This window comes from Aquarana catesbeiana, linkage group LG09 (genome assembly GCF_042186555.1).
Source record: "Aquarana catesbeiana isolate 2022-GZ linkage group LG09, ASM4218655v1, whole genome shotgun sequence".
Taxonomy (NCBI): domain Eukaryota; kingdom Metazoa; phylum Chordata; class Amphibia; order Anura; family Ranidae; genus Aquarana; species Aquarana catesbeiana.
In genome coordinates this window covers 66767636-66788317 of record NC_133332.1, presented here as the reverse complement: position 1 = coordinate 66788317, position 20682 = coordinate 66767636, and the positions used below count along the sequence as shown (strand labels likewise).

The 20682-nt window shown below is 44.4% G+C and overlaps 1 protein-coding gene across 2 annotated transcripts in view; it reads left to right on the top strand.

Moving 5' to 3' along the window:
* Positions 1-2751: 2751 nt before the first annotated feature.
* The window catches only part of BICRA (BRD4 interacting chromatin remodeling complex associated protein), a 123858-nt gene continuing 105927 nt past the window's right edge, over positions 2752-20682 (top strand). For both annotated transcript variants that reach the window (XM_073598692.1, XM_073598691.1), the window contains exon 1: positions 2752-3039. The gene's annotated coding sequence lies outside the window, so the exon portion shown is untranslated. The remainder of the gene's footprint in view (positions 3040-20682) is intronic.

Below are 20682 nucleotides of genomic sequence, written 5' to 3'. Positions count from 1 at the left end.
GCGGCAGATACCGCAGCGACAGATACCACAGCAGCAGATACCGCAGAGGCAGATACCGCAGAGGCAGATACCGCAGAGGCAGATACCGCAGAGGCAGATACCGCAGCAGCAGATACCGCAGAGGCAGATACCGCAGAGGCAGATACCGCAGAGGCAGATACCACCAGCAACAGATACCACAGCGACAGACCGCAGCGGCAGATACCACCAGTGACAGATACCACCAGTGACAGATACCACCAGTGACAGATACCACATTGACAGATGCATCAATGACATTACTGGAATAATGGGAAGTGAAAATTCCATGTAATAAGCTGACCAGAGACAGATTCCTCCATCCGCACAAAGGAGGTGAATAGAGGGAATGAAAGGGAGGACATTCATGTAAGAGAAGACTCTAGTGGGGACTCTGATATAGTAGTGGGGGGTTCTGATGGGGACAGCTGGTGAAAGGGCAAAATCTACTATAAGGCTGGATTCACACCTATGCATTTTTAGTGCTTTTTGCATTTTGCAGATTGCACTACAGTTCATTTAGCATGGTTTCCAATGGAACATGTTCTGTAGTACAAATCTGCAAAATGCACTAAAAATGCACAGGTGTGAATCCAGCCTCACAGCAGACTTTAATGAGGACTCAATGAGGGATGTGGGGGGATTCTAATGTAAGGGAGAACTCCGATAGGGACAACTTATCTAAAGGGGACTCTGATGTAAGGGAATATTCTAATGAAGAAAGGACTTTGATGGGGACTGTGATATAAGGGAACTCTGATGGGGACCTTGATGAGGACACCTACTGTAAGGCGGGAGGGGCCTGTGATGGGGACTTTGATGAAGACTCTGTTTGGCACCCTGAATTAAAGGGAGAGAGGGTCTCTGATGGGGATATCTGATGTAAGTAGGACTCTGATGAGGACACCAAATGTAGGAGGGTACTGTGATGGTGACACCTGATGTAAAGGGACTCCGATGGGGACACCTGATGTAAACGGTGACTTTGATGAGGACACCTGATATAAGTGGGGACTCTGATAGTGACACCTAATGTAAGGTGGAGGAGAGCCTCTGATGTGGACTTTGATGTAAGAGAAGACTCTGTGGGTCTCCCTGAAGTAAAGGGGGGGGTGTCTCTGATGGGGATACCTGATGTAAGGGGGGACTCTGAAGAGGACACCTGGTATAAGAGGCTAATCTCATGGGGAGAAGTGATGTAACAGGGACTCCAATGGGGACACCTGACATAAGAGGCTAATCTCATGGGGACACCTGATGTAACAGGCACTCCGATGGGGACACCTGATGTAAAGATGGACTCTGACAGTGACAACTGATTTGGGGGGGACACTGATAGTAACACCTAATGTAAGGGGGGACTGTGATGGTGACACCAGATGTGGGAGAGACTCTGATGGTAACACCTTAAGTAATGGGAACCTCCAATAAAATGGACTCTGAAGGTGACACCTGATGTGGGGGGGGGGCTCCCTGATGTAAGAGAAGACTGTTGGGCACCCCTAAATAAAAGTGGGGAGTTCTCTGATGGGGACACCTGATATAAGGGGGACTCTAAGGCTGACACCTGATATAAGAGGGACTGTAATGGGGAAACCTGATATAAGGGGGACTGTGATGGGGACACCTGATATAAGGGGGACTGTGATGGGGACACCTGATATAAGGGGGACTGTGATGGGGACACCTGATATAAGGGGGACTGTGATGGGGACACCTGATATAAGGGGGACTGTGATGGGGACACCTGATATAAGGGGGACTGTGATGGGGACACCTGAAAGAAGGGGGACTGTGATGGGGACACCTGAAAGAAGGGGGACTGTGATGGGGACACCTGATATAAGGGGGACTCTGATGGGGACACCTGAAAGAATGGGGACTCTGATGGGGACACCTGAAAGAAGGGCGACTCTGATGGGGACACCTGATATAAGGGGGACTCTGATGGGGACACCTGATATAAGGGGGACTCTGATGGGGACACCTGATATAAGGGGGACTCTGATGGGGACACCTGATATAAGGGGGACTCTGATGGGGACATCTGATATAAGGGGGACTCTGATGGGGACATCTGATATAAGGGGGACTCTGATGGGGACACCTGATATAAGGGGGACTGTGATGGGGACACCTGATATAAGGGGGACTGTGATGAAGACACCTGATATAAGGGGGATTCTGATGGTGACACCTGATATAAGGGGGATTCTGATGGTGACACCTGATATAAGGGGGACTGTGATGAAGACACCTGATATAAGGGGGACTGTGATGGTGACACCTGATATAAGGGGGACTGTGATGGTGACACCTGATATAAGGGGGTTTGTGATGGGGACATCTGATATAAGGGGGACTGTGATGTGTTTGGCGGGTCTTTGCTTTGTTCTCCTGAAGTTCTCTCTGTATTGGTGCGGATCATATTGTGCTGATCCCCCAAGTATTGATGTATCAATGTGATTGATGTCCTCCTGGTGAGCCCCGTTGATCTCTCCCCGTCCCGGTGACAGCAGACTATATAGAGCTCCCTGCGCCGTCTATGGCTGTCGGGCTTCAGGCAGCGAGTGATCGCGGAGAGCAGTCAGTGTATGGAGGGAAGAGTCCTCTCAGGCCCCGCCCTCCTCATTAACATGCAGATGTAGGCAGGCTGGGGCCCGGTGTGAGTGCACCGCTCTGGCCGGCCCCGCCCACCTGGGTGGATTCCATTGTTTTGGAGGAGGAGAGAGGTGGGAGGAGCTTTGCCGAGTGGGAAGTGAAAAAAAAAAAATAACCCTCTGCGATCACTTTTTTTTTTTTTCGCCGTAAAAAAACTCGGATTAATTTCCGGATTATTTATTTTTCGTCGCCCGAGGCGTGCGATCGGAGGGGGGCGCCGTCCGGGGGTGCTGTGAGGATGCCACATCCGATCAGGCTTCGCCCTAACCCTCTATGTGTCTAGGCCACTTGGGTCCTGCATTGAGAGCCCGTGCTGGGATGACTCGGAGACCCCGGGCCGACTGCTGCTCAAACACCGCGGTGAGTTTGTTACAATTGTAGCGATTTCTCTTTAAATCTCTATAAGTCTGCCTTACCTGCACCCTGATCGGGAGGTGGGGGATGGGGAGAGAGGGGGAGCACCCAGCCCCCCACATTACACCCAGCAACCCTCCCCAACCCCCACCCTGCATTCAGCCCCCCTCTCCCCAGTCCTGATCAGGGGCTCTCCCTGTCATGTCTGCAGGATGGACTGGAGGGGGGGGGATCAGTGATTGGACAGGGATGGTGACCCCCCCATTATATAATTTCATGGAGGGGGGGGGGGGAAGCCCCTGCTTGTGGCCTGGATGGATGATCAGAGCACACACAGCACCGATATATACACTGATGTACAATAGAGATCTGATGTCCCCACATCTCATCCTGATCCCCCCCCAACATCCCTTCCATGGGGGGCTCCATACACACCCCCCCCCCCCAGGAATTCCAGGGAACCCCCCGCCCCATCCCCCCCCCTCAGCTTTGTCCCTGGAAATCTCCCTCCCTCCACACAATAACATCGCCGGATCCCCCCCAACAATATCTCTCATCTCTTCTGAAAGTAAAAGAGGGTCACCACACACATCACAATCTGATTGTACAATCTACTTTAGATCTACCGACAGCTATGCAGTGCAAGGATCTGCCTGATTGGATACACATCCATGGGTTAGATCAGGTAGGTGCTCCTCTGACATAGGTCTGGTAAATCCTGAAGTCGATGGTGCAGAAATTGTATGGTCAGATTGTAACAAGCATTGTGGTCCTTTTTATAGTGACCGTACACCCATCGATTAAACGATCAGTTTGTGTTCCCGATTAGAAGTGGAATTACTAAAGCTGTCATATGAGGACCTACCTAAGGGGTGCAATCGGGCAGACCTCTGCACTTTTATTTTGGTTGTTAGACCTCAAAGGAGTTGTGCAATCTGATTGTACGATGTGAGCGTAAAGCAATCTGATTGTACGATGTGAGCGTAAAGCAATCTGATTGTACAATCTCATTTAGATCTACGGAAATGATGTGGTGCAAGGGCCAGCTGGATTACATTCATATTACCTGATTGGATAGATTAGGTAGGTCCTCAGGTGACATATCTAAAGCTGGTTGTGCAGAGATTCAGATTGTAATATGTGTGGTGACCCCGAGGGTTCACATTGATAGTACAGAGATTGCATATTCAGATTGTGACCATACCCCTAATCAATTTCCTTTTCCGGTGTAAATAGATTTACCAAAACTATGTAACATGAAGACCTACCTATCTAATCAGGCACTTATTTTTTATTGGTAGATCTAAAGGTGATTGTACAATCAGATTGCATTATGCGTGTAAAGACCTCCCTGATTAGATCGGATCAGGCAGGCCTTTGTAGTGATAACCAGATAACTACGTAGTGAAAGGATCTGCCTGATTGGTTGCAAATTGATTTGATATGATTTGTGCAGGAGGTTTAGGTAGGTCTGTATATTTCATCGTTTTGGTAGATATAAAGTTGGTTGTATGGTCAGGTTGTAACGTATCTGGTGAGCTAGAGATCTACCAACAGCTTTGTAGTAGAAGAGCCTGTCAGATTGGATACAAATTGTTTGGGTGATTTAAGTTCTTATATTCCGTAGATTTGATAACTAAAAAGTTGATTGTACAAAGATGTTGATGTGTATGGTGAGCTTTGGATCTACCAATGGCTGCGTATTGCATAGATTCGGCAGGCCATTAAGCTCACCATACGAGTTACAATTAGATTGTACAATCTTCTATAGATTTAGCAATACTGTATAGTGCAAAGGTCTACCTGATTGTATAGATTAGGTAGGCCCTCACGTTACATAGTTCTGGTAAATGTATGTAAAGTTTGTTGTTGAGTTGTAACGTGTGTGTGTGTGGTGACCCTGAGGGTTCAGGATTAAGGACTATATTAGAGTTTGTTTTTTTTTTTTTTATGTCAAGTATTGACCTTTCAATGCTTTTCACACCGTGTTCGGGAATCCGATTGGACGCTAATGCACAGATAAATCGTCGATGCAAAAGGAGCATCTGCGTCTACGAAAGTCCGGCTACTCACTTAGCTGTGCATGGCACCTGAGAGGAAGGTTTGTAGAAGACATGGAGGTGTTCTGTAAACCTAACACCCCCTGTTCTAGGTTGATGAGAGGGAAGGTGTTCTGTAGTCCTCACACTCCCTCTCTTAGGCTGATGAGGGGGAGGTGTTTTGTAGTCCTAACATTCCCTGTCCTAGGGTGACGAGAGGAAGATGTTATGTCTTTCTAAGAGCCGGTTCACACTAGAAGCGGCACGACTTGCAGGTCGCCTCACCGAGGCGACCTGCACACGACTGCCATGGGGTCTTGCAAAACAACTTCTGTATAGAAATCTATACAAGTCGCCCCCAAAGTAGTACAGGAACCTTTTTTCTAAGTTGGAGTGACTTGCGTCGTTCCGATTAGAACGGTTCCATTGTACAGAACGGGAGGCGACTTGTCAGGCGGCTAGGTCGCCTGACAAGTCGCCCCCGTGTGAACCGGCTCTGACACTCCCAGGTCTGGGGTGACAACACTGCTCAGTACAGGTGTCACCTTAGGACAGGAAGTGTGGTCATGTCAGAATTCCCAGGTGAAAATAAAGGAAATCCAAGTCTATAGAAAAGAAATGCAGCCGTCCCATCTATGGAGCTGCAATAGTATCTGCTTGAGTTGTTCTCAAGGCTCAGATACACTTTCATGTTTTCGGAGAAGGTGATTGGTGAAGGCGATGGAAGCCGCATTAGTGCATTTGCAAAAAACGACATGAGTACTGTCTGTTGATACTTTTATTTTGTGCACTGAGGCCCCTCCACATTGACACTTGCAAATGAGGCCATTGCCGATTGCATGCACAAGACCCTTCAGGGGTTCAAGACGATCGCCTACAGGTGGCAGTCCACGCTCGGGGCCAATCATCGCAGGTAATGGCTCCATGAATGATAACATGCGAGCGATTGGCTGCAGAAGTTGGCAGCCTCCCGTTGCTTTCACTGGGGCTGTCACCCGCAGCTAATCGGCAGAAGCTCCCGCTGGATTTTGCGCATGTCGCCGGTAACGGTCCCATTTGCAAGTGTGAACGGAGCCGAACGGTTACATTTTTCAGCGGAAACTTTCGTCTCAGTCCCAAAAGAAAAAAATCGCGGCCGATTAACACCCATTTACACTAGGGTGCCAGGTGAAAACGCGCAAAACATTGCAATTTTGAATGCGTTCATGAAACCACGCGTTGGTCTTGCCGTGCCATTTGCTGTTGGGCCCCTTTCACATGGGCATGCCGGTGCGGTAAATGCAGACGGTTGAGGCGTGTCTTTTACCGCTGAGATGGCGGTCTTGTCCACGTGGTTACTTCCATGTACCCCACAGAAGGTAATGAGGCCGTGCTGCAATTGCGTCCAGGTTGAAAGCCTTCTTCGGGAGGTGGCATATCACTTGCTAACCGTGGGCTGCCCGTTGTCCACCATGGACCACGAGTGAGCTGCTATGGGCATGTTAAAGGGACCTTCATGGAACTCCAAGCACAAGGAAAGTTCTTGCGCACGTAGCGCCTGAAACTCAGGCTGGTGCATGAACTTCTTTGCCACACATAGGGCAGCCCATTGAAACAAAGTCTTTCCTCCATGCGAAGTGCGACTGTGCAAAAAATAAAAACGCACGTGTGCGCAATGCTTGATGAGAACGTGGGTTTGCCCAAATGTCTGGGTTTGACTAGCCGTGATTGTAGCCGCGTGTTGGAAATTGTCCTTTATTCGTAGCTTCTAGGTTTTGGTTCTGTCCCCACAAATATGGATTCAGTAATTTGAAGCAGTTTGTTACATTTTTTTTTTTTTTTCAAATATTTTTGTTTTGTTTCAGGTATGTGTGTTTTATAAATATGTGATTATTTAGTTCCTGGTAACAAGATCTGTCCTAATCCTTTGGAATATTGGTAATGACAGCTGGGCCAGTAGTCCTCTTTTTTTTTTTTTTTTTTTTCTCCGGGAAGCCATTTCCCTCTGCTTTTTAAACAGGCCTATGAGTTCTGATGGGTGGAAGGGGGGGTTTGATGACCCCGGTTGGGGCCCTGTACAATAATGCATTTGGCATCTCCATTCTATAAGATGAAAAGAGTTTCAGGACTTCCCTGTAGCACGCTCTCCAGTGTACTAATAGTTGCCATGTCTTTCTGGTGGGACCATGACGGTTCTCTTAGGATTTTGTCTGCTTCAAGATTTTGTAACTGTCAACTCTCTGAAAGTTTAAAAATTTTCAACAAGAGTGACTTTGTAACATTTTGAAATCTTTGTCAAGTGTCTGCCCTGAGGTGCCACGGAAGAGTTTCAGTTTGCTAGAGAACGCAATGTCATCCAAATTAGATTTCTCAGTTTACTTTAATGTGTAGAGCAAACCAGCTTTCCGAAAAGAAGAAGAGAAGAGCTGTGTCCAGATTGTAGTAATTCTCGGCAATCCATTGTAATTTGTTCTTCATTTATCTGAAATCTAATTGGATGTAATGGGTTATTGCGCTTTGTTTATTAGCCTTTCTTGTGCTATTATTTTGTTTCATAAAAGTTTTTTATTGAGAATTTAACATACAAATAAACAACAATTTTTTTTTTCCTTCTATTGGTTGAACTGGATGGACGTGTCGTTTTTTTTTTTTTATTTTTTTTTTCAACCAGATGAATTATGTAATGAAAAGGGTTGCCAATCCCTAAGACCTCGTTCACATTGAATGCAGCTTTGGAATCGCATGACTTCATCTGAAATTACAAAATTTTCAAAGCTGCATGTCAGTGCGACTTCAGGTGCAACTTTGAAGACGTCTGTGCAGCTTCATGCACAGATTTCTATGCAAGTCTTACACAAAATCGCCAAAAGTAATGTAGGAACTACTTTTTCAGATCAAAGTGACACCGCAAAGTCGGCGTTGCATCAATTTGAACATGGCCATGGCCAACAATAGGCGGCATCTTGTCATGTGATTTGACCTGTCAAATCGCATGGCAAGTCACGCCAATCTGAATGAGGGCTAAACCAGGGAGAACATGCATACAATGCAGTCCCGACACATTAATGGTGAGGCAATACATCCCCAGTAGGACAAAAATGGGAAAGTAAAGAAAAAAACCTGAAGAGGGGGGGAGGGGCGTGATACATTTAAATAAAAAAAAAAAAAATAATAAAAATGATATATATATAATAGTTTTTTATATATAAATTATATCTCTCTCTATCTCTATCTCCAACAATCCAGCCTCCGAGCCAGCAACCCCCCCCCCCCCCCCCCCCCCCCCGGGGTTACCAATCTTTCACCCTAAAGCAGGGAGGACATCAATGCAATCCAACGTCTTAATGGTGTGGCATTATATCTCATGTAGGACAAAAATAAGAAAAAAAAAGAAAAACCTGAAAAGGGGAAATAAATAAAAAATGATTTGTTCCCAACGACCCCCTGTTCTTGTACTGTTATTAATTTTTTTTTTTTTTTTTTTTTTTTTTTTTTTATTATATATAAACGAGACCAGGACTGGTATATTCTATTGGACATATTTATCAGAATTTGACCTTCATGATAATTTTTTGTCTTACCAGTTTGAGCTCAGATCTAGTGAAGGGTATAGGTAATGCTACAACATACAAAGACTTTTTATATAATTGGGTTTCCAACCTTGTGGCTACAGTATGGGGAAGACCCCTTTTCTGTCTTGACAGCATGACTGTATCCTTGTGCACAAAATCAGGTTCATAAAGACGTAAGATGAGTTTGTTGTGGAGAAACTCGAATGTCCTCCTTTGAGATTCCTGAACACTTTTGGAATTAATTGGTATGCAGAGGTCTTCTCATCCAACATCAGTACCTTACCTCGCAAAGGTTCTTTTGGCTAAATAGGTACAAATTACCACAAATATGCTCCAAAATGTTGTAGAAAGCCTTCCCAGAATAGTGAAGGGTGTTCTAACTGCAAAGGATGATTTGTAGCCACCTGATCATCACTCCTCTATGAACTTGTTGGAAATCCAATGGTTTCAGAATGGAATGTCCTACAAGCTCTCATAGGTGTGGTGATCAGGTGTCTACAAACAATTCGCTATATGTATATTTTACATTTTTAAAGCGAAACTAAAACCTCATATCATAATTTTTTTTTTTTTTGCCAAGAAAGCTGCCATCTTGGCCCCTGTTTGATCTTCAAATGCCATGGTGCCACACATGTGATCAGTTATGACACCAGACATTTGATGGTTTGACAGTTTGGTTGAGAGCACAAGCAAATGTGACAGTTACATCCTGGCACGGATTTTAATCTGTTAAAGGGTAAGTTCACCTTTAACAAAAAATAAATAAATAAATGCACATCTTTTTGCAGTTAAAAAAATGTGCATTTATAATTTTATTTTTACGTGGGGTCTGGAAAGCATTACACCCACGATCAGCAGATCACTGGTGCCATGCAGCCTGTAGACTTGTCAGTGTATCTGCTTGTACCTCGTAGGGGCAGACAGATACACACTGACAGGAAAAGACAATGAACTACCAGTGCGCATCCTGGTAGTTCACTGAGAACTACAAGCCAACAGCCGCAGAGCTCAGATAACATGTTACAAAAGGTGAAATTATCTTTTAAAGCCTTAGTAAAAACTCTGCTTGGTGATTTTTACCTACAGGTAAGCCTATAATAAGGCTTACCTGTAGCTAAAATGAATATCTCCTAAATGGGCACTGTTTAGGAGATATTCACACTGACATCATCAGTGCATGCACTCTGAAGGTCCGGCATAACGTGTTGCACCTTCAGAGCTTCATGGCAGAGCCGAGAGCTCCCACGCGCATGCGCGTGTAGTGACATCACTGTGTCTCTGACCACTCTTGCAGTGGGAGCCCACAAACGCTGAAGGAAGACCAGAGGTAGGTGGAAGCCCTGTCAGCAGTCACAGCGCGCTACTGGAGGGCTTTGTTCTAAGGTAAGTATTTCATAATGTGTTAGTATGCGATGCATTTTTTTTTTCTTCTTACTGCCGCGGTTTACAATTGCTGTAGCCTCCCTGACGGTAATCCCGAGTGTGGCTCGGGGTTAAATTTCAGCACCATTAGCGGTAATCCCGAGCCACACTCGGGATTGCATTGCAGGATCCTGGAAGAGGTTACTTGCCTTGTCCACAGGATCCGGCGATGTCCCCCCCCCCCGCTGTGTCCGTGGGCTGTGTCCTCCGTCCCGATATGCTGTGTGCCGGGCTCCGTTCCCTGTGAGCGCTGCAACGCACGGGGGTGGAGCCTGGCGGAGAATTCAATAAAGTGAAAATTCATAACACAGTACACTGTAATCTACAGATTACATTACTGTATGAAATCATTTCACCTCCCTTTTGTCCCTAGTGCTTTGTCCAGTGCCCTGCATGCAGTTTTATATGATATATACTGTTCTTTCTGCCTGGAAACTGGAGATTGTCCATAGCAACCAAAAAGTGTCCCTTTACGTCAAAAGTGGTTTTAGACCACCTAGAAAACAGCGATAGTAAATTAGAATCACTTGCAGAATTGAGCGATAGTGATTTGTGGGGAAATTCATTTTATTATTATTAAAATTATTTATGTTTATTATATTATAATTTATGATTTTGTGTTTCAAACTTCATCATACCCGGGATATCTACTAGACTCTTGGTGGACAGATATAAGTGTGTTATTGCTAAGAATTACAGGCCTACAATATAAAACGCCAAATTTCTATGCAGAATAATTGTACTGCTTTGAGACGCAAAAATCTGAAATAATTATACCGCCAGGGAGGTTAAATGTATATGGTTTTACCAAAATTCCACTTTAGATAGAACTGTGATGCATTTACCCAATATGAACGTTTAGTTATTAAATATATAATGCCATAATATTGGCATGGCCCTTGAATTGTCCTATCCCTCCTGAGTTCCTAGTTTTAACGGCTGTCCGTTCTCTATTTTCTATTGGCCGAGTAACATGGTAAATATTAACGTAGAGCGCCGTGCCATGGTTGTGTCTTGTGCGCCGTGCCATGGTTGTGTCTTGTGTGAAAACTAGTTCAAGTAGAAAATGTAGCGCACTGAGAACCTTCGCCATTGACTGTGCCAATATTTGTCACCTATTCTCATTAAGGAATAGATGCAGTCATTGAAGTGATCCAATTGGATAACTAAAGACGTGAGATCCTGGTCAGAAGATCCAGCCGCCATGTGGTTCTGAACTGTTGTTCAATACTTGTGTAGTCTACGTGTGTTTGTTTTTTTGGTTTTTTTTTGGGTTTTTTTTGGGTTTTTTTTGGTTTTTTAACTCCGCAGATAACCCTGACTAATAATAATTAATTTTATTATTATTATTACAGGTTCCTAATATAGCATCATCAATGTACGTAGCACTTTACACGTATATAGTGTACCTTCTCATCACTTGGGTATGCTTCCAATGGTTTCCTCTCTAATGTCACAAACACGATATTGAAACCAAACACACACGAGAACACATGACTATAATGATTTTAAGAGTCAATAAGAGCTGTTTGAGTTTGCTGTGTGTTTTCTTGGATTCCTTCCATTAGTAGTGTCACTTAGTGATGGATTACGGTGGAGGAAACATATTTAGGAGCATTAATCCTTGTAACAAAACAAAGCAATACTGGGTTCAAACACCATTCCTATTTCATAATACCACAGTTGTGTAACACGGCCACACATGCATTAAACATTGCAATGTCCTAGTCTGCACCGTTGTTTTAAGCTCGACTAATTTAGAATACTGTATGTATCTGTGCATTGCAGTGCACTGTAGATGTATTTTGGGGTACAAATAACTTGGCATCAGCCATAACCTTATGATGACCCACCTAGAATTGAGTAGGACCCCCTTTTACTGCCAAAACAGCCCTGACCCTTTGCCGCATGGACACCACTAGACCTCTGAAGGTATGCCGTGGTATCTGGCACTGAGCCATCAGTAGGAAATCCTTTAAAGCAGAGCTCCAGGCTCCATCAGAAAAATATTATGGACACTTACCTGTCCACAAATTCAATGGTGTTTTCACTCAAGCCCATTTTTTTCAGTCATCTCTCGGGTGCTGCCACCGCCATCTCAGCTAAGTGAAACCGGCAGCGAAGCCTTGTGGCTTCACAGCCAGTGCCCTACAGTGCATGTGCAAAACTGCACGTTGTGAATGCCCCGGTGGCGGGGGAAGGAGGAGGGGGCCGAACTTCAGGATGAGTTCACCGTGGCGTAGTCAAGCTGGAAATGGGAGCGGGTACCTGTCAAAACCAGGTACCCACTCCCCCCTGAAAGGTGCCGAATATGGCAGTGGAAGGGGGAAGGAGGCAAATAAGCAGAGCTTCCCCTTTTGGGTGGAGCTCTTCTTCAAGTCCTGTAAGTTGCAAGGTGGGGCCTCCATAGATTGGACTTGTTTTTCCAGCACATCTCGAGGGATTGAGATCTGGAGAATTTGGAGGCCAAGTCAAGTTGTATTTTACAAACCATTCTTGAACCATTTTTGCAGTTTGGCAGGAAGTATTATCGTGCTGAAAGAGGCCACTGCCATCAGGGAGTACCGTTTCCATGAAGGAGCATACTTGGCCAGCAGCAATGTTTAGGTAGGTGTTCCGTGTCAAAATAACATTCCTATGAATGGCAGGACCCAAAGTTTTCCAGCAGAACATTGTCCAAAGCATCATACTGCCTCCACCGGCTTGTCTTATTCCCATACTGCATCCTGGTGCCATCTCTCCCCCAGGTAACGCTTGCACCCAGCCATCCACACGTTGTAAAAGAAAACGTGGTTCATCAGACCAGGCCACCTTCTTCTGTTGCTCCATGATCAAGTTCTGATCACGTGCCCATTGTAGGTGCTTTTAGGTGTGGACATGGGTCAACATCAGGGACTCTGGTCTGCATCTTCGCAACCCCATACACAACAAACTACGGTGCCCATTTTTTCTGCTGACAACATGTTTACCTTTTTTCCAGCTTCTACCAGGTGCTAATTTTTTTTTTTTTTGCCATCTCTTGATTGGTTGGCGCAGGATTTTAGTCTTGGCACACAAGCACCATGCCGGAATGTATATGACGCATGCATAGCTCAGTGTATGTTTTCAAAAAGACTGCAAGCAGGCAGGTATGTGTTTTGTTTTTGTTTTGTTTTGTTTTGTTTTGTTTTGTTTTTTTATTTATTTATTTTTTATTTTATTTTAGAGGAGACGTTAAATGTCTCTTCTGTAATAAACAGCCTGCATGTTTGCAGTTTTTTCAAATTTAGGCTTTAGTTCTACGTTAAAGTGCATCTAACACCCAAAACAAAAATCTATTATATTGAAGCTGACCAATCAGATGTGGTAGCTGCACTTCTTTTCTATTTTTAGCCTTTTGTCCTATAATTTCACCTGGTAATTCGGGCAGATCTGTTATTTTTCAACTTTTTTTTATTTAAAAAGACCAAACAGTCCAGCAAAGGTGGCAGTAAGTCCTCATGTACACTCCTGCTGGTAAAGGGACATTTAGGAGCAGTTGGGCATTTTTTTTCAACTGCTCCTTAACTCTCCTCTGTTATCTTATCAGTACATGTACACAGGGTCATTTATAGTTGTCTAGGCAGTCGAGTTTAGAGGCCTTTTTTGGAAAGCAAAAAAAAGAGTTCAGACGCTGAGTTTAGAGGTATTTCAAGCGCCAAGCGCTTCTAAACGCGGTAAATCGCGTTTATCCGCGTTTCGTTTACAGGCGTTTTTCATTTTTGGCTATTTTTAAATTTTTTTTTTTCCAAGCGCTTCTAAACGCAAATGCGGCAAAACGCCGCTAAACGTGGCATGTAAACGCGGCAAAAACGAAAGTTTTAAACGTGGGTTACTATCTGTCAAGTTAAATTGTTCAGGAGAGGTTGTAAAATTGGCCCTTGTACATTAAGCGTTAGTGTTGAGACACACCACTGACAGGGGTTAGAATGATCACCTTTTATTCCTTTAAAACCTTTATCCCAAAAGGAAAAAGACAGTAGAACAGCAGGGGAGATCGCTGTACTAACAGTGCATAGTTAGTACAGCGGCTCCTCCTGAGCTGTCAGCTAATTTTTTATTTATTTATTTTTTTAGTTTAGCCCGCTAGGTTGAACGTAAAAAAACTACTAGTGTGTACTAGGCTTTAGTCAAGTCCATCTAAATTTGCTAATGCATATAACAGTATTCTCCCCCCAGATTGACAGGGCTGCTGTCCAAAGGTGTCTCTTTTGCTTCTTCGCTCAAAGACCCCCCATAATAGGAAATGTGTTACTGACGATCGCCAATTGAAAAGCAAAAAAAGAAAAAGGCTAAAAAAGTTAGGCTAATGCGGCCACCACATTTAAGAACTGATGAGTAATATATACATTTTTGTTTTTGGGTCTAGATGTGCTTTAATAAGGGCATCAGCCACATTTCTGTTCTGCCAGGTTCCCCTACAGATGTATAGTATACTAATATTTGACACTCTGTGGTGTTTGTGGTTTTGTGAAACACTTTGTCCTTTGAGTCACAGCAATAGCACTACTATATATCCCTATAAATTGGCAGGCCACATATCAGCGCATAAATTACATCAGTGCTGCTATTTTTTATTTGGCTATATCCAATTTTTGATTGATTAGTTTCACAGAAAACCCACCTGAGCAAAATATAATAACCCTTCTATGTGGCTACTGTACAATCTGCTTCATTTTATCAAAATCTTGCAATGCATTGCTATAATGAAGGCCTTGTTCACACAGATGGTAAAAATGGGTCGTTCGTCTGCGTTTTTTCTGCCCTTCTACCAAAAACCCAACAAGGCAGCCAAAGGGAGTTGTAAACATGCCACTGCAAACTTACTTTGCTTGCCGAGTCTGACAGGTGACGACACCTGTCAGACTTGTCCATTGCTCAAATCGGACAGTACTGCAACTGCAAGCCAACCGCTTGGGTCATAGTTACGGCACATTCATTCCATGCAGAATCACAGCTTGGCGGGAAAAAAAAGACATTTGGGAGACGGCAATATTGCCTCCGGAACATCTGGAAGCCACTGCTTTGCCATCCTCTCATATATACGATTGATGGTGGATCACCTTTCAGAGGGCAGTAGAAACTGCCGCCTGTGTGAACCTATCCTAGGGACCTGTGCAAGATGGTGTCAAAAATGGTAGATCAGCGTGTTCCTAGTACATAAGCAATCAGTGAAATGTCACTTTGCACTGCATCTGATTAGAACAGATGTGGGGTTCAATGTCAGTGAGCCCTTACGTCAGCAGCCTACAGCACGTCTGTAAGCTCCCGTGTGTTTTTGAGCCATATGGCCCAATATACTTCTGGTAGAGCGGGGGCTGGGGCTGGGCTTGGAGTGCAGCCAGAGGCTGCCTAGCGGTCCCTTTTGTCACTCTTCATGCGTTGTATCAGAGAATCTGGTGTGTGTATGTTGTGAGATGTGGAACCAGTTTAGTGCTGTCTATGTACTTGTCACATATACATGTCATAAGCTCTATACATAAGTAACATTCCTGCTGTCTTACCATTTCCTTCTCACAGATCTCTCTCTTTCTTGCTGTAGGCAGTGTGACGAGTCAGTTTTGCCGTATAGAACTGTCTGTACAATATGGAGGGGACAGTACTAGGCATTCATTTTAGAAGGACTCCTGGGATCACTAACCTGCAATGATCTTTATTTCCTATATTTATTTTGAGCCAATGAGCGCTGAAAATAACAAATCATTATGGCAGATAATGCGCTTTTCTATATGTAGATATCCATTCAGTCATACCCGACGCTTGCGATTCTATGGGCCTGGTCTTCGGGACATCATGTTTGATATACAGTGCCTTGAAAAAGTATTCATACCCCTTGAAATTTTCCACATTTTGTCATGTTACAACCAAAAACGTAAATGTATGTGATAGACCAACACAAAGCAGCACATAATTATGAAGTGGAAGGAAAATGATAAATGGTTTTTCATTTTTTTTTTTTTTTTTACAAATTAAATATGTGAAAAGTGTGGCGTGAATTTGTATTCAGCCCCCCCGGAGTCAATACTTTGTAGAACCGCCTTTCACTGCATTTACAGCTACAAGTCTTTTTGGGTATGTCTCTACCAGCTTTGCACATCTAGAGTAGTGGTTCTCAACTCCTGTTTAGGACCCACTAACAGGCCAGATTTTAAGTACCGTATATACTCGAGTATAAGCCGAACCGAATATAAGCCGAGACACCTAATTCTACCACAAAAAATTGGGAAAACTTATTCACTCGAGTATAAGCCTAGGGTGAGAAATGCGCAGCTACTGTAAGTGGAAAAGAGGGTCAACAATGCCCATTTGCAGCCTCACTGTAGCCATTTGCATGCCTCGCTGTGCCCATGTGCAGGCATAGGTCCCCCGAACTTCAAGCTCGGTAGTTAAGGGTTCCTAGATGCCCCCTAGCTGCAGCCAAAATTTGGGGTCTCTGGACCCAAAGGGTCCCCGAAATGACATTGCCGCAGATGGACACAGTTGACCAAATTTGGGGCCCCGTATCTCGGGGCCACTTGGTGCTAGGAATCCCAAATTTGGTGTGCAAACCCAGTGGTAGCTAACACTACAACATATCCAAAGCTGGGGTTCCTAGCACTAAGTGGCCCCGAGATACGGGGCCCCAAAATCGGTTTGGAAAAGTCATTCTCTGCTGCAGAAGTGCTTGACATTTTCCAAACCGACTTTGGGGCCCGTATCTCGGGGCCACTTGGCGCTAGGAACCCTAAATTTGTTGTGCAAACCCAGTGGAACAAGCAATACAACATATCCAAAGCTGGGGTTCTTAGCACCAAGTGGCCCTGAGATACGGGGCCCCAAATTCGGTTCGGAAAATATCAAGCACTTCTGCAGCAGAGAATGACATTTTCTGAACTGATTTTGGGGCCCCATATCTCGGGGCCACTTGGTGCTAGGAACCCCAGCTTTGGATATGTTATAGTGCTAGCTACCAATGGGTTTGCACACAAAATTTGGGGTTCCTAGCACCAAGTTGCTCCGAGATACAGGGCCCCAAAGTCGGTTCAGAAAACGTAATTCTCTGCTGCAGAAAAGTGCTTGACTCGAGTATAAGCCGAGGGGGAGCATGTGCTGAAAAACTCGGCTTATACTCGAGTATATACGGTATTACTTTGGGGAGATGCAGACTAGAATACTGCAATCACTGAGCAGCAAATGATATCACCTGTGATGTATTTCAGTTATCTTGCAAACCTGGCCTGTTAGTGGGTCCTGAGGACAGGAGTTGAGAACCACTGATCTAGAAAGTGAAATTTTTGCCCATTCTTTTTTGCAAAATAGCTCAAGCTCTGTCAGATTGGATGGAGAGCGTCTGAACAGCAATTTTCAAGTCTTGCCACAGATCCTCAGTTGCATTTGGGTCTGGACTTTGGCACATGAATATGCTTTGATCTAAGCCATTCCATTGTAGGTCTGGCTGTATGTTTAGGGACATTGTCCTGCTGGAAGGTGAACCTCTGCCCAGTCTCAAGTCTTTTGCAGACTCTAACAGGTTTTCTTTTAAGATTGCCCTGTATTTGGCTCCATCTGTCTTTCCATCAACTCTGACCAGCTTCCCTGCTGAAGAATAGCATCCCCACAACATGATGCTGCCACCACCATGTTTCACGATGAGGATGGTGTGTTCAGGGTAATGTGCAGTGTTAGTTTTCCGCCACAGCGTTTTTGCTTTTAGGCCAAAAAGTTCAATTTTGGTCTCATCTAAACTGAGCCCCTTCTTCCACATTTTCTGTTTCCCCCACATGACTTCTCACAAACAGCAAAAGGGACTTCTTATGTCTTTTTCTTTCAACAATGGCTTTCTTCTTGCCACTCTTCCATATAGGCCAGATTTGTGGAGTGCACGACAATAGTTGTCCTGTGGGCAGATTCTCCCATCTGAGCTGTGGATCTCTGTAGCTCCTCCAGAGTTACCATGGACCTCTTGGCTGCTTCTCTGATTAATGCTCTCCTTGCCCGGCCTGTCAGTTTATGTGGACGGCCATGTCTTGGTAGGTTTGCAGTTGTGCCATACTCTTTCCATTTTTTTCGGATGATGGATTGAACAGTGCTCCGTGAGATGTTCAAAGCTTGGGATATTTTTTATAACCTAACCCTGCTTACATATTTTAAATTATTGGTATTAAACAAACGTACAGATATTGGTCAGACCTCCTCCCCCCTGTCCCCGTGCAGCTCTCGCTGCAGTCTCTGCCAATCTGTCAGCGGTGTGGCGGACAGCAGAGAGATGTCGTCTCTCGCTGCCCACCTCGCATAACTGCAATGGCAAGTGACAGTGGCAGGTGGCAAGTGACATACTGTACCTGGGTGACCGTGGCAAGTGACATGCTGCATCTGGTGGTAGGTGATGTACAGAATATCGCCACCTGATATCGGCTATTGACCTGATTTATTTATATATATATATATATATATATATATATATATATATATATATATATATATATATATATATATATATATATATATATATATATATATATATATATATAAAATTTTTTTCTTTTTGTCTGTTTCAGCATGTTTATTGGTTTTGAGCATAAACCTGAGAATACAAATAAGCTTGTAAATCGCCCGTGCAGGGCTAGATAATGAGTAGACATTACAATGTGAGTAATAAAGAACACAATCATAACCAAAATCACAGTTTGAAATTTTGGGATGATACTGAAAAGTGAAAACTGATACCCATAATCTACGTGCAGTCACCAGGGAGAGGCTCCTCTCCTGCAGCCCAGCCCATGGATGGCGGTGGTGTGAACAGGAACAGAGGGACTACAAAATAAGCGAGGGAAACAGAAGCAGAGGGTCAAAGACAGGGGAGAGGGGAAGGGGGCAACTCTGACTTGGAAGCCACAAAGTGAGCAATCAATCATACAAGGCCCAAACGGGTCGGTTGGAGTGAGGGGAACTTGTAAGAGATCCATGGTTCCCAAACCTTTAGAAATTTGACATGTGCATCATTCACAATATTTGACATTCGCTTATGAAGCATCATGGTGGTCATGCGTGTCTTCACCCACTGGAAGGCATCATGTTGGGTCTTCCAGGCTTGAGCTAATTTCAGTTTAGCTGCAATAAAAAGATATGTGGCCAGCTTCTGCTGTGGTGTGTATAAGCCGGGTATTGGGCAGTGTAATGTGGAAACTTGCACTTTGCCTGTGCATTTCAGGGCTGCAGGCTCTCTTCAGTGCCTATCCTACCCCTGCTGGTGGGGGACATTAAAATAAAAATCAAATCTATAAATATATATATGTATATGTTGTAAAGCGATGCACAAACTGTTGGCACTATATAAATTCTGTATAATAATAATTATATATAAATATACAATTCTCTGTCTAGATATTGAGGGGGGTATTTGATGCTCTCCTCTCCTTCTTTGGCGTGGCTTTGGCTTCCTGAGCTTTCACCACTAGGCTTGAGCTTTGTCACTTGGAAACAGAGGGAGAGTCCTAGTGTAAAATCCAGACAGGCGGACAAGGATCTTACACAGGGCTGCTTCTTCTTTTCCCTATGGATTGTAGGTTCGAATAAGTAGCAGCTTGGACCACTGTAACTATGTATATACCATACTTGGCCAATGCTCCTGGAAGCTGACATCACCACCCTGCCTCTTCATGTTGTCTAACCAGAGAACGCTTTGCATTTATTTAGGCAATACAAAGCATTCTCTGAATGGTGTCTGTGCCGAGCGGCTGACCTCCTGTGTTCAGAATGCAGCAGGGCAGCCACACGGCACGGGACCTGGAAACCAAGTGAAGATTACTACAGTGATTTCCAGCTTTCAAGGACATCGACCAGGTATGGTTTATACGTGGTTACATTGGTCTAAGCAGGATCAGTGTAACCATGTATAAAATATACCATGCCTGGAATACTACAAGGGCCCATTCACACTAGGCACTGCTTGTGCATCACTCCTGATCGCTGTGCTTTTCACATGCAGTTCTGTGCAGTGCAATTTCACCCCATTCATTTTAAATGGGCTGGAAATTGGCACTGAACCGCATGTGCTGCAACCGCATTGCATGGTACTTTTTGTACCATGTGATCCTGTGCGGGCAAACGCAATGCATTTGCGACCTGCGTTTTGGGGTGTTGTGAACTTGAACTGACCCTGCAGCAGATTGCAAGGGCATTGTGATCGGAATGTGGTTCCGGAAGTCGCGCGGGGACACGGCTCTCCCACACTGCATTATAGTTTTGTGAATGGGTCCTTCGTGAACGTTTTGCTTTGTCCTACAGGTAAAACGCAATTCACTTTCATGGCAGTAGGTGATAGAAGAACAATCAGAATCCCCCTTTCATGCTGCAATACAATGGGAGAATTTTAAAATCTGACGGCTTTGGTCAACAACAGTTTTCTTTTTGTCAAATACTATAATTAAGGAAGGGCTCTACCCACTTACTAATGAACACCTGATCAGAAAGTCCAGTATTATACCTTTTTACAGATAATTGTAGGGTGAAAAGTATGTGTGTTGCTCATAGCATATGATCAGGTGACATCTGTGTGGGTTACACCATGAAAGAAGAGATCTGATTGGCGGGTGTGGTCAATACATGCTCATTTCTTTCCCCTGGTTGTTTCAATATAG